Here is a 14,834-nt window from a genome sequence, read left to right on the forward strand (position 1 = left end):
CAAACTCAGATTTCTGTACACTACCATCATAACCATTTAATTCAAAAGAAGTAGGCTTGCCAATGATGGAGTCAAGAGTTACCTTAGTTTTGTCAATGGACTTCAGCTCTTGAATAGATGTAACTTTGATAGCCTAGACCGGTAGTAGGGTTCTTAGTACTTTACTGATAACTGTGGAATATTCCACTTTACCTCCTACACTCTTAATTTCATTGACTATCTCTTTTATCCTTTGACCATACTACTGGATATTCTCACCTTTAGCCATCTGCATGTCATCAAACTTTACTCTTAGACTCTCCTCTTTAGTAATCTTAACATGTTCATCATTGCTATAAATCTCTTCAAGTTTTTTCCATACCTCATATGCAGTTTCAAGACCATGAACATCTACATACTCTGCATCAGACAAAGAATTGATAATAGCCTCCAATGCTTGATGATTTTCTTGTTGCTCTTTCTTTTGATCATCAGTCAACATCCTAGTAGGTGCAACATACTTAGTATTGACATGTTCCCAATATTGACTTCCCAGACTCTTGATATAAATTTTCATTCTGCCACTCCATATCCTTTAGTTCTCTTTATTAGACTTCAGACCTTCCTTCTTCATCATGATCAACAGATCTTTACCTCACACTCTTAGGCTTAGACCTTAGAGGACTTGAAATGCTTTGATATCAATTGATGGTATGATGAAAGATTAAGTATCTAGTCAACTACAAAGAGGGGGGGTGAATCAGTAGATAGCAAAACTGATAATAAACTCCACCAATCAATCTCTCGAAGTAAACTTAGAATAATAACTATTTCAAGATAAAAACTCATAAGATAAACCAGTTGTCTATTATAATAAATTAATAGTAAATAACTTCTTCATATCTCAATACTTCCAGTTATCATGACTTATCAAAAATAGTTAAGTAGTTAAGTAAATCAACTATGAAAACATAACCACAAAAACATTCACCGAAATATTTTTGACGTGGAAATGCAAATAGGTAAAAACCACAGTGAGATGAGACTCACAAGATAATATCTAAACTCTTTTGAAGTTTTCCCTATTAGGAGCCTAGCTTGTTAAAGCTTTACAAAAAGTCTTGTTAAGAACTGATCCTATTAGGAATCACCCAGTTAATGGATTGACTATGTAGCCTTGTTAGAAGCAATACCCTGTAAGGAGTAACCTCGGTAGAGAATTTGAAAATCCAATCTAATGGACCACCTTGTTAGAGGATTTGAATAGCACCAAGCTTGTTAGAGCTTACCCAGTTAGGGGATTTTAATTCTATTGTAATTGTAGAAAACAACATGAGTTTGCTAATCTGTCTGAATAACACTACACTTGCTTGATCAGATCCGTTTCATGCTCCTATCTGCCTTTACTCAAACTATAGATACATCATCTGGTTTGGCAACCACACACTCAATTGAACTATGTCTATCTCTTTCCCAACTCTCTTAAAACAAAACAACTTCATCGACCTTAAATACAAATCAATCAGGTCAGTAACATAACAAAAACCTAACTCTCATCAAGATTACAAACAAATTCAGTTCAAATATGACCGTTGGGTTACATAGCAATCTCTGCACATCAATCAAGAAAACCTTGATTTCTCCTTGATCACCGCTTCATTGAACTTAGTAACTCATCATATGCTTTGCATTAGATGTAATACATTTGCTCATTCCCTAGACAAAAACCAAAATATCTTGGAATTGTCTACATACAATAATCATGCGTGTCATCATCAAATCATAAACCAATATAACCAATTCACCAAACTTAATCGGTTGGGGTTTATTAAAAACAAACAGGTAGGGTTTACCAGTTACAACAAATAGATAAGGTTTACACCATTATACTGGTTACCGATTCTCCTCACAATCTTCCTACCAGTTACAGTAACAATATTACAACAATATCAGCAATATCATTACCAGTTCAATTGAAATCAGTGACAACATAACATATCATTAATGCAATCTTCATGTAAATTCCAATGAACAATAGTGACATGACTTTCTTTCAAATCAATTTGATATCTAGCAGCCATGTACATAACATGCATAATGCCTGGCCTAGTCTAAGTAAGATATAGCAGTCCACCAGCCATAAATCTATACAAACTCTGATTAGTTTTTGGAGATTCATCATTCTTAGATAATTTACAACCAGTCACCATAGGAATCCCAACAGGTTTGGAGTCATCTAACCCAAACTTCTTTAGTAATTCCTTCTAACCTAAGAAAAATTTCATCTCACCAATCATGAAAAACGCAAATTCTTTCTGCATATCACTGACAAACTTCTTGCTCAAGTCATTATGACACTACTAGAAATATGACAAATATAAAGACTACGTGACCAGAATTTTTAGTCACGACAAGTAAAAATGACCAAATTTTAGTCATTTTTTATAAAAAAGCTATGAATGACTAAATAAATAACTAATTTGTGTTGGTATTATGGATAAATTGATTATGTGTTGCACTGATTTCAACACTAGCTAATATGGATGGTTACCAATAGACAAGTTTTGGTTATCGGTAGAAAATCTAGTGTTACCGACAGAAGAGATTATCTGTTGGACACTTTTGGTATGTTTGGATTAGTGAAGTATATTGGATTTCATGAGTTATATGCCCCATGAGAATGTTTTGGTCAGTTAGTATTGGCTTGGTAATTGGATGTTATCATACACTCTGGTAAACCCTTACCGACACTAGTTTAAGGCTTTACCAATAGAGCTTTCATTGAGGAATCATGACAGGATGCACAATTGGTGTTCATGCAGTTTCTTCAAGGATTTTAGGATGCTGCAGATATTAATTGATTGTGCTTCAATTTCTTGAAGACATTGCTTTGGCATGGTGGACCCAGAATAGGTGTTGTACCTATCTAGGTTATGGACCGGTATCATGCTAGCGTGTACTCTACACATTACCTGGATGATTCGAGATGATTTATGGATTTGTTATTATTTTTTTATTCTTAAGCCAACATGGCATATCATTGTAAAAGGAATTATGTAATGATATTATTGTAATATCTTTAGGTGGCTAACCTAATTGGTTTAGGCCTTAGGGTTTGTATAAATAAGAGATAGAAACTCTTTGTAAAGTATCATGATTATTGGAAAGGTCATGGTAAAGGAATTTAATGTGCAAATATTGTAATATCATTCAGGCAGAGGAGTTGATCGATCATTAGTGATCGAATTGGATTTAGAAGAGGATTTAGTCCTCTGACATTGAGCTTAACCGAGACTATAATCAGGAATGGTAGATGTTATTTCCAGCAGTTCACTCTATTGGATTGTTGTCTATTTATCTTGAGAAGGTTGTAGCCTCTATGTAGTCAGTGAGACTCTTTTTGTAATGAGCAGTACACTCTAGGCAGTGTGCCCTCCTGCAAGTGCAGGCCCCTAATTGTAACACATACTTTCTCTAGAAGTATCATCTGACTGTGGGTAGGCTTCCCACCATAGTTTTTCCCTTTCTCAGTTTTCCACGTACAAATCATGGTGTTATGTGGTATGGTTTCTTTGCATTGATTATCTGGTTAATTATTCCTACCGGCATCTGTCTGTGCTTTACAAGTACTTGATTTGTTTTAGGTTGTATTGTGAATTAAAAGTTATAATCTGTTAACAATGGATTCACCCCCCCCCTCTTAGTTGTTCACCGATTATCCAAATAATTGGTATCAAAGCTTTGGTCCTCTTTTGCAGAAGATTGACCGCTTGAAGTAGATCCTATGGCAACTAACACTTTTAATCCACCGATAGTTATTTTCAGAAGAGAAATCCCTAAGCTTGATGGAACAAATTATTGTTAGGACCCGAAAGACAACTGAGAGGGGGGGGGGTGAATCAATTGTCAATTAATTTTAACGCAAATATAACTTAATCAAACTTGATACATAATACTCGTAAACCAAACTTAATGTCGGTTAACAGATTAATAGTTAATATCAATACCGGTGAAACTTAATGCATGAAACTAAAAGAGAAACAACATCCACCACACATAACACAGATATTTGTACGTGGAAACCCTGTAAGGGAAAAAACCATGGTGGGAAGCCTTACCCACAATCAGATGATACTACTTTAGATAGTATGTGTATACAAATGGGGTCTGTACATGCAGAAAGTCCAACCGCCTAGAGCTCACTACTCAATCACAAAATAGGAGTCGCACTGACTATAATTGGATGGTTAAATGCAATGATAATATATTGCTCAAAGTAGCATCTCCAATGCTAGATTTAGTACCGGTTAAGCTCTAATAATCACCTTCAAAACCTTCCTTGGACCTTCTCTATGATCTGCTCATATGATCTTCAATATTTGCACATACCATATGTTGTCACATGTCCATTATTCTATATCTATCTCATCAATTGAGATCTTACATATATACCAAAACAATATTACAATTAAATCAATTACAAACAATTTAAGATGCGATGCATCATGTTGGCTCAATACATTTACAACAATATCCAGTCAATAAATCATCTCCATAACATGTCATGCTGATCTGGAGTAGATAATGCATACAGGTCCATAACCTAGACCAATTTGTCGGTAACAACAAATATGTCAACCCGTTTAGACCATTAACCATAATTCCAAAACCAAGTATCCAAACCATGTCTTCAACATAACCAAGTGATCTCCAAATGATAAAAAGTCACCCTTAGTGTCGATGAATAATATAACTTGTCAGTGAACAATATATCGATGACTATGCATAAGTCACTGAACTTGCCAGTGAACACAATATGCCGATTCAACATAACCAAAGATCTCCAAAAGGATAAGTGTTGACATCAATGACAAAATACCAACAATTATGGGATATGGAAAATTCGAATGGAGACTCATCTTAAATGTCTTGGAAAGGATATTTTGGAGATCACTGAGAAAGGATACACACCTTATGATCCAACATCTAGCAATCCTCCTCCTCCAGACCTAGATAAGAATATTGAAAATGATTGCAGAGCTAGAGAAGCCCTCTTGTGTGCACTTACTGATCAGCAGATTATGGGATTGACTGAAAAATCATCAGCTAAGGTTATATGGGACAAATTGCAAAATTTGAATGAAGGTGACCCTACTGTCAAAATTGCTAGACTTGATGGTTACCGGGTAAGATGGAAACTTGAAAATGTAAGAAAATGAAAGAATTGATGTGTTTTTGAAAAGAGTAAATGAGATTTTTATGAGAATTCAATGTTGTGGAGGATTTATAAGTGAAGATGAAATAGTTTTCAAAGTCTTGAGAGCCCTTCCACTAGCTTACAAGATGAAGGCAACTGCAATTAATGAGTTAAGAAAAATGGCAAACACTTCAGTCAACAGAGACATTCTGATTGAGAAATTATCTGTTTTTGAGCTTGAATAATTTGGATCTTCTTGAGTTGTAAAGTTTGAACTTGGTTTTCATGCATTATCATCAACATCTACTGACAAAAGTGATTAGAGAGCCCTATATGCAAAAGAACTTGATGACATGAGGAAAGAAGATGAAGAGCTTGAGAAACTTGAAGCCTTATTTGCTAGAAGAATACCTAAAGGTCCAGCTAGAAGTAAGTATGAAGAAAAAGAATCTTTTAAATGTTTTGCATGTAATAAGATTGGTCATTTTGCATCTAGATGTCCTGAAAGGAATGCAAGGTTTGAGGAAAAAGTTAAGAAAACTTTTAAGCCTAACCCGAATAGATATAGATTCAAGAAAAGAAAACATTGCTACATAGCAGACGAGGAAGGACTAAATAATGAATCTGGAGATGAACTGGTAGAAGACTCTGGTAGTGGATCTGGAAATGGAAAAGAATGGGTGTTCTATGCTTTGAAGGAAGATGAACCAGATTCGGCTATCAAAAATGAAGAGAAGGCCCTGGCAGCAAAAGTTGAAGATAAAGATGAATGGGTAATTGATAGTGGATGCTCACATGATATCACTGGAGATAAAAGAAAAATTTTGTCCCTGCAAGAATATAAGGGTGGTCAAGTCATATTTGGAGATGACAAGGCATGTATGATCAAAGGTAGAGGTATGATTTCTTTGGATGGCAAGCATAACACTAATAATGTCTATTATGTAGAAGGTTTAAGGCATAATATTTTGAGTGATGGTCAATTGGTTGATAAGGGTTTTCAACTTCAGTTTAAAGATAGAAAATGCAAAATCATTAACAAGACTGGTTTGGAAATTGCAACCGGTATTCAAATAGGAAGTAATATCTTTCACTTGAACACGGGTAATAAGACATGTTTGATTGCTCATATTGATGAGAGTTGGCTATGGCACAAGAGGTCGTGTCATGTTAATTTTGATTGCATTGTTAAGATCAATTCAACTAAGGTAGTTAGAGATATACCTAAGATTATGAAGCCTCATAATCTGGTATGTAAGTAATGTCAATTGTGTAAGCACGTCAGAAATTATTTTAAGAGAATACATGATAAATCTAATGATGTACTTGATTCGATTCACACTGACTTATGTGGTCCATCGAGGACTAGAAGCTTTCAAGGTGATAGGTATTTTATGTTGATTATTGATGACTATTCTAGAATGATGTGGGTGACTTTTATGAGGGAGAAGTCTAAAGATTTTAAGAAATTCAAGATCTTTAAAGTGAAGATTGAAATAGAAAATGGATTGAAAATCAAATGTCTAAGATCAGATCATGGTGGTGAGTTCACTTCTCATGAATTTAACAGTTATTGTGAGACAAATGGAATCAGGAGACAACTATCTGCACCTAGGGCTCCTTAGAAAAATGAAGTAGTTAAAAGAAAGAATGGAACCATTTTGGATGTAGCTAGATCTATGAAGATGGAATCCAAATTGCCTCATATCTACTAGAGAGAAGCAGTGAGTATGACAGTCTACACATTCAACAAAGTTCACATCAAAGGTGAAACCAGTAAGACCCCTTATGAACTATGGTTTAGACATACACCTAATGTTAAGTATTTCAGAATTTTTGGAGGTAAATGCTATATCAAAAGAGATGATTCAATTAGAAATTTTGATCCCAGATGTGATGAAGGGATATTTATTGGTTATTCTATTTAGAGAAAAGCATACAGACGTTATAACAAAAGATTGCAAAAAATTGTTGAGAGTTCTAATGTAAAGTGGATGAACAGTAGAGAAATCATTCTATATCATATTATAGGGAATTGATAGTGGAAATGATCATAATAGAACCAACAATGCCTCAACTAGTATAGGAAGTTGAGACAATTATACCACCACAATCAGAACATTCAACTGTGACTGATGATCAGAGTGGTGAACCTGAAGTTCAAAAGACACCAAAGTATGTAAGATTAAATCACTCTGAAGATCAAATTATTGGAGATAGAAACAAGGGATTAATGACAAGAAGAAAATTGACGAATGAAGAGGTATGTCTTATTTCTCAAGTTGAACCGACAACTATTATTGAAGCTTGTAAGGATAAACATTGGTTAAAGGCTATGGAAGATGAATTAGATCAAATAAAGAAGAATGAAACTTGGTCTTTAGTTTCTGTGCCTAAAAATAAGAATGTTATTAGAACTAAATGGGTTTTTAGAAATAAACTAAATGAGGATGGTCAAGTTATAAGAAACAAGGCTAGATTGATTTGTAAAGGATATCCTCAAATGGAAGGAATTGATTATGGTGAGACATTTGCACCTGTAGCTAGAATTGAAGTTGTTAGACTATTTCTTGCCTATGCAACTTATAAGAACTATAAGGTTTATCAAATGGATGTCAAATATGCATTTTTGAATGGTGATCTTGAAGAAGAATTTTAAATTGAGCAACCTGATGGATTTTCACTGATAGATGACAAAGACATGGTTTGCAGATTGAAGAAAGATTTATATGGTTTGAAACAGGCTCCTAGAGCTTGGTATGCAAGGTTGGATAAATATCTTTTGAATCTTTTTTTACTAAAGGCAGTTCTGATAGTAATCTATATTATAAGATCACTAATAATAATATTCTGATTACTAAAGTTTTTGTTGATGATATCATTTTTGGAGGAGAAGATAAACTGTGCATGGAATTTGCTAACAACACGAAGAATGAATTTGAAATGTCCATGATTGGTGAGATGAAATTTTTCTTAGGTTTGCAGATTACTCAAATTGACAAAGGCATTTTTATGTGTCAAACTAAGTATCTAAGGGAATTGTTGAAAAAATTTGGGATGGAGAATTCCAAACCAGTAAGTACTCCTATGGCTACAAGTGAGAAATTATCTATCAAGGATACTTCTACACCGATAAATCCGACAAGGTATAAATCTATGATTGGTGGTCTGTTATATCTAACTTAGACTAGACCTAATATTATGAATATAGTTTGTATTGTTTCAATATATCAAAGTAATTCTAAAGAAAATAATGAATGTGCAGTAAAGAGGATACTACGATATTTGCAAGGAACAACAAAATATGGTTTATGGATTCAACAGAGAAGTTCATGTATACTCCACTACTTCTCTTGAAGTAAAAAAAAGGTTTGAAGAAATGGAGAAGAGCAACATTCAAATTTTAAATTCCCCACAAGGTGGGAACTCTAGTTCCAATGGTTGGAGTAGCTATAACGATGGAGTTGGTCCTGTGGGGGAGAAGGATAAGCCTCTAGATATTCTGAAGGCAGACGAGACTCTGTAGGCTATTGGTACTCTGCTAGAGAAGAAAGTGGTCTTCGAAATCACAGGGGGTGGTCTAGTGGGGGGTCCATCCCACGTGAAGAGGTCTTGGAGAATGGACTCGAATCTAGAAAATGGTCATCCCTTTTTGGAACAAGACCAATAGGAAAATCCTCTTTACCTCTTGTCAAGAACATATCTGACCCTACCGGTGGTAAGTTTGCTATGTCTATCCCTGATTTGGTTTTGGATTATAATATTAGTAGTATGTCAAACTCCCTGGTAGGCAAGTTTATGGGTTCACACCCAAACATCGAAGTGGTAAGGGCCTACATTAAAAGGAAATGGGCTTTGAAAGGTAATGTCAAAATTTTGGCCTTGCCCAAAGGCCTTCTTACCTTTGCTTTCTCATGTGAAGAAGATAAAACAAGGATTCTCTATAGTATTCCCTGGATGGTTGGAAAGACAACATTGGTCCTCTGGAAATGGCATCCAAATCTTAACAAGAATGATTCCCTTCTGGCGCAGGTCCCAATTTGGGTAAAATTACCAGGTTTGCCTCTTGAGTATTGGGCCGAAAGCATTTTCTTTGGAATAGCAAGCTCCTTTGGCAAGCTCCTCTCAATAGACCCAGTCACAACCTAAAAAAGGAGGCTTACTCATGCTATATTTTGTGTAGGAATAGCTCATGATGTAGATATGCTGGAAGAGATAGACATTGTGTCAAAACTGGGAACGTGGAAGCAACTAATAGAATATGAAACTATCCCTTTTGCTTGTTTCCACTGCAAGAAAGTAGGTCAGTAGGCTATAACTTGTCCTATCAAGCCTAAAGGGGAGCTCAAGCAAGCCAAACCCTCGGCTGAAAGTAAAAAGGCTCCTGAAAAAAAGGTATGGCAAGTCAAAAACTCAGAAACTAAGGAGACTGACTTTGTTGATAATAACTACTTTGGACCCTTGGGGGAAAACAAGGAAGGGGTACCCTCTACTCTTGTCTCTAACCTCCCCATTTAGGAAGTCTTGTGGAAGGAGTAAACGAAAGTGAACAACCCCTTGGAAGGGCAGATCCGAATAAAGGAATCTAAAGGACAACCAGAATCCTTAAAAGAAATAGTTGAGACGATAATTGTTGATACTGTGGCTAGAAAGGAAGTACCAAACAGAGAGGAAAAACCTAAGGAAGGGGAGATCACTGGCTCTCAAGAAGAAAATACTAACTCTTCCCTGCTTCTGATCAACTCTGAAATGCAAGAAGCCTAGAAATGTGCTATATTGGGAATGAATCTCTCGGATTCAGATCAAATTTCTAAAATAGTTAATAGTACTTCACAGGACTCTAAATTTCCTAAATGGGGTGATGAAGAAGAAATTTCTAGAATTCTCAGTAACCTTGAAGCTGATCCTGAGAAAGAAGCTAACTAGAAAATACCAAAATATAGGAATAAGAAGGGATCCACCCCCTCGGCTTCCCAAGTAAGGAAGTCTAGTAGAATTGCCCAAGCTAATGTTAGGTATGTCTCTTCTTCTCCAGGATGACCTTCAAACCATAAAGTTAGAGATAAGGAGGCTAGCAAAAATATAACAGATGGGACTCAGAAGACTCTGAAGGAGCTAGGAATTGGTAAGTAACTATGAAGATCATCTCTTGGAATATAAGGGGACTAAATAATCCCCATAAGCATGATATTATTAGGAATATGATAAGGGATAGCAAACTTGATATTTTTCTTATTCAAGAAACTAAGATGAGAAGAGATAAGGTAGAATCTTTGAAGTTCTTTAAATTTGGTAGTATTAGTGGTGGTAGCTCGGAAGGTGCCTCTGGAGGCATTACTACCATTTGGAATCTCAATAATGTGAAAGGTCAAATTCTAATTGAAGAAAACAATTTCTCTTGCATAAAATTTGAGCATTTAAAAGATGGAACATCTTGGATCCTCACTAATATTTATGCTCCTAACACCTTGAAAGCCAGAAGCAATTTTTGGAAAAAATTAATGGAAATAAGGGACAACTTCAAGAATTTAAGCTAGTTGGTCATGGGAGACTTCAATACTCCCTTGAGAGAGGAGGAAAAATTTGGAGGAAGCCCTTCTTAGTTGGAAAGTAGACTGGCCCTCATGGACTTTATAAACTCTCAGGCTCTCATTGATGTGGATATTTTAGGATGCAATTACACTTGGACTAACAGGAGGACTGGAAATGACCTTATTCAAGTTCACCTTGATAGAGCTCTTATTTCTGATAATTGGTATAGACATTATTACTATTCCATGTCTGCTCATATTGGTCTGACCATTATCCTATAACTTTCTATGCTGACTCAATAAACAGAAGAAGGAACTTTCCTTTTAGATTTGAAAAGATGTGGACACTTCATTCTGACCTCACTCTTAAAATTCAGGAATGGTGGAACATCAAAGTTGAGGGCACCACCATGTATAGAGTAGTGAAGAAACTCAAAAGTATCAAAGACAATATAAGGTTATGGAACAAAACCAACTTTGGGAACATTTTTGCAACCAAAGGTAAAATTTAGGAAGACCTAAAAAAAATACAGGCTCAAATTCAGAAGGATGGTTTCTCTACTGTGTCAATTGCTAAAGAAAATGAAATCCTCAAAAAATACCATGAAATCATTGCTAAAGAAGAAACATTTTGGAAATAGAGATCAAGATGTACTTGGCTAAAGGAAGGTGACAAGAACACTAGATTCTTTCACATGTCGACAATTAAACATAAAGCGGCAAATAGAATCACTAAACTGGTTGTGGACAATGGGGAGCTGGTTATGGAGGAAGAGATAAGAAAAGAGGCCAAAATATTCTTTGCTAATCTCCTTTGTAGGGATCATAGACTGGATGTTGATGCTCAAAGATATTTCCTTAATAATATCCCTTTCCTCATTGATGAGCATATTAATGCCTCCCTTTCTTCTATACCTTCAAACTAGGAGATCATGAATGTTGTCTTTTCTTTTGATGGTAACAAAGCTCCCAAACCTGATGGCTTCCCCATGTTCTTCTTCCAAGAATTATGGAATATTGTTGGGAAAGATGTCTCCAATGGCATCAAATTTTTTTTTCAGTGCTAGAAGACTTTTGAAAGAGATCAATGGTACCTTCATAGCATTAATCCCCAAAATTCAAGGTGCTAACTCCATGGATAAGTTCAGGCCTATAAGCTTATGCAACTCTTTTTATAAAATTATTTCTAAGGTCCTTACCTCCAGACTCCTGACTGTTCTTCATCCTTTGATCAAGCACCAGAAAAATGGTTTTGTGCCAGGAAGACAAATCCTTGACTCCATAATAACTATTCATGAGAATATTCACTCACTAGTTATGGCTAAGAAATAAGGTTTACCCTTAAGCTTGATCTCTCAAAGGCCTATGATCGGGTTGATTGGTCTTTCCTTGTGAAGGTTCTTTTGGCTTATGTCTTCTCTACCAAATGTGTGGATCTTTTCAAATAGCCTATAACCACTACCTCCTATGTTGTTCTCATCAATGGATCCCCCTCCACCTTCTTTCAAGTTTCTAGAGGATTGAGGCAAGGAGATCCCATTTCTCCTATCCTCTTCATAATTATTAATGAATGTTTTGGCAGATCTATGGAAAGTATAGTGATGAGAGGACTATTCAAGGGACTCCAACTTTCACCAGTTGATCACACATGCTCCCACCAATAGTTTGTGGATGATACCATTATCATGGGGGACTCTAGCATCTCAGAATCCAAAACTCTCAAGGACACCCTGTGTAAGTTTGCTTCTACTTCTGGCCAACTCATCAATTGGGTTAAAAGTGAAGTGTTTTTCATCAATGCTCTTGAGAGGAGACAACATAGAATCAACAAAATTCTAGAATACTGGATTGATGATCTTTCGGCCACTTACCTTGGTCTCCCTCTGGGCATTGCACCACCTGATTCCTTTTGGAGTTCTCTAGTGGACAAATTTATAAAAAAATTTGCTAGATGGAAAGGTTCCCTTTTAAGTCAGGCTCGAAAGCTTCAACTTCTAAAAGCTTCCCTTCAAAGCATTCCTATTTATGCCCTTAGCCTCTTCAGAATTCCTGTTAAGTATGCTGAAGCAATTGAGAAAATTCAGGAAAAATTTATTTGGTCAGGGGTTGAGGAAAAGAAAATAATGTCTCTTGTGGCTTGGGAAAAGGTGTGCAGACCGAAAAGTAATGGAGGTCTGGGCCTGAGAAGAATCTGGACCCTCAATGAAGCTCTCTTGTCTAAATAGGTTTGGAGACTATTCCACTCTGACAGTGAATGGTGTAAAATCTGGAGAAGTAAGTACTCTCTTTTGTCTTCTTCTCTTCCTGCTTTCATCAATTCTGATTTCAGTATGAATGGGTCCCATATCTGGAATCATGCCTCTAAATGTAAAGACAACATTGCCAAATGGGTTAAATGGAATGTTGGAAATGGTAGGAAAGTTATATTTTGGGAAGATTATTGGCTCTTCGATAAACCTTTGGTAGATATCCCTGAATGGGCCCCTTTTGCTCCCTCATGTATTATAATCTATGGCCCTCTTGTTGAAGGGTATTGGATAGGTGATAAATGGAAGAACATTGAAAGTATTCATCTAGGCCTTATTAATCTCAAGAACCATCTTTCTTCTATTTGGTTGAATAAAGAGGAAGACTCCCTTATATGGAAATTTGATTCTAAAGGCAACATTACTGTCTCTTCTATGTGTGGTGTTCTTTCCCTAGCCCTCTCTAAGAATCCTTTTTGGTCTAAAGCTTAGATAAAGGGTTTAATCCCTAAAATCAATTTTTTCTTTTGGACTATCCTTCAAAACAAAATCCTGAACTTAGACAATCTAAAGGGCAGAGGCTTTTCTTTCCCTAATAGATGTGTTCTCTGTCTCAAGGAGGAAGAGTTTGTGGACCATTTGGCTATTCATTCTTCCTTTTTTGCTTCAATTTGGGAAAGACTTCTTAAGAATTTTTGCATTGATTGGGTTTTTCCTAACACTATCAGTGATTTGTTCCAATCTTGGAATTATCACTAGGCTAACCCCTTTTTGAGATCTTTGTGGAAGTTATCTCTCCCTCACATTCTATGAGGTTTATGGAAAGAAAGGAACAACTGTATCTTTAAGGACACTTCTCTCACCCAGGATGTTGTTTTCCAAAAAATTCAATGGGCTATTGTGGAGAACATTGGTCTCATTGGGAATCCTTGCATTTCTACCAACCCCATGGAAACTCACATATTAAGTTCTTGGAATTTGAAGTATGTTGGTAGTCTTGAGCCCACTCAAAACAAAATACTTGAAGCTAGATGGCACACTCCCCCACATTGTTGGATCAAATTCAATTTCGATGGTGTTGCAAAAGGCAATCCTAGTCCTGCAGGATGTGGTGCTATCCTCAGAGATGAAAATGGTAACTGTAAGGAAATGATTGTTGTTCCTATAGGGAGTCAAACTAACCACAAGGCAGAAGCAATGGTAGCACTCCAAGGTATTCTCCTAGCCAAAAGATGGAATTGTCCCAATATATGGATAGAAGGGGATTCTAATAACATCATAAAATGCCTAAAGGGAACCTCTAAGACTTCATGGATTATCAATAACATAATAAAGGCTGCTAGAGAACTCATCAACACTTTTGAGAAATGCTTCATATCTCATATCTAGCGTGACAGTAATGATTCTACTGATTGGGCAGCCAATGTGGTAGTCATCCAAGACAAAATGATTGCATGGAAGGGTGAAGAACACATCCCTGATGACATCAGATCAATCATTTTTAAGGATCGATACAATAGTACCCCAAAGATCATGAAAGGACAAAGTAATGATGAAACATATTAAAAGGAGTGCTATGAGTAATAATAATAAGGTCAGTATCATTTATTGCAAGACTCACTCTACCGCTTCCCACGCTTTCTGGGTATATTTGGTAGTTCTGAGAAATTTTTCTAAAGCTCTCTGCAACTCTCGACCTACTGCTCTGGCTTGTGAAAAAGGGAGGAAACCGACGCCATTACAAACCCAACAACTATAAGGAGAGGAAGAAAAAGGAGGTGGTCTAGAAAATTTTGCAGAAGGGTGGGTTTTCAAAGTTTATGGAGAGGCTCCATGGGCACAATGCCATAGTTACTAAGTTCTTTTGTAAAAATTGGAGAA

The sequence above is a fragment of the Cryptomeria japonica genome, chromosome 10 (genome assembly GCF_030272615.1).
Source record: "Cryptomeria japonica chromosome 10, Sugi_1.0, whole genome shotgun sequence".
NCBI lineage: Eukaryota > Viridiplantae > Streptophyta > Pinopsida > Cupressales > Cupressaceae > Cryptomeria > Cryptomeria japonica.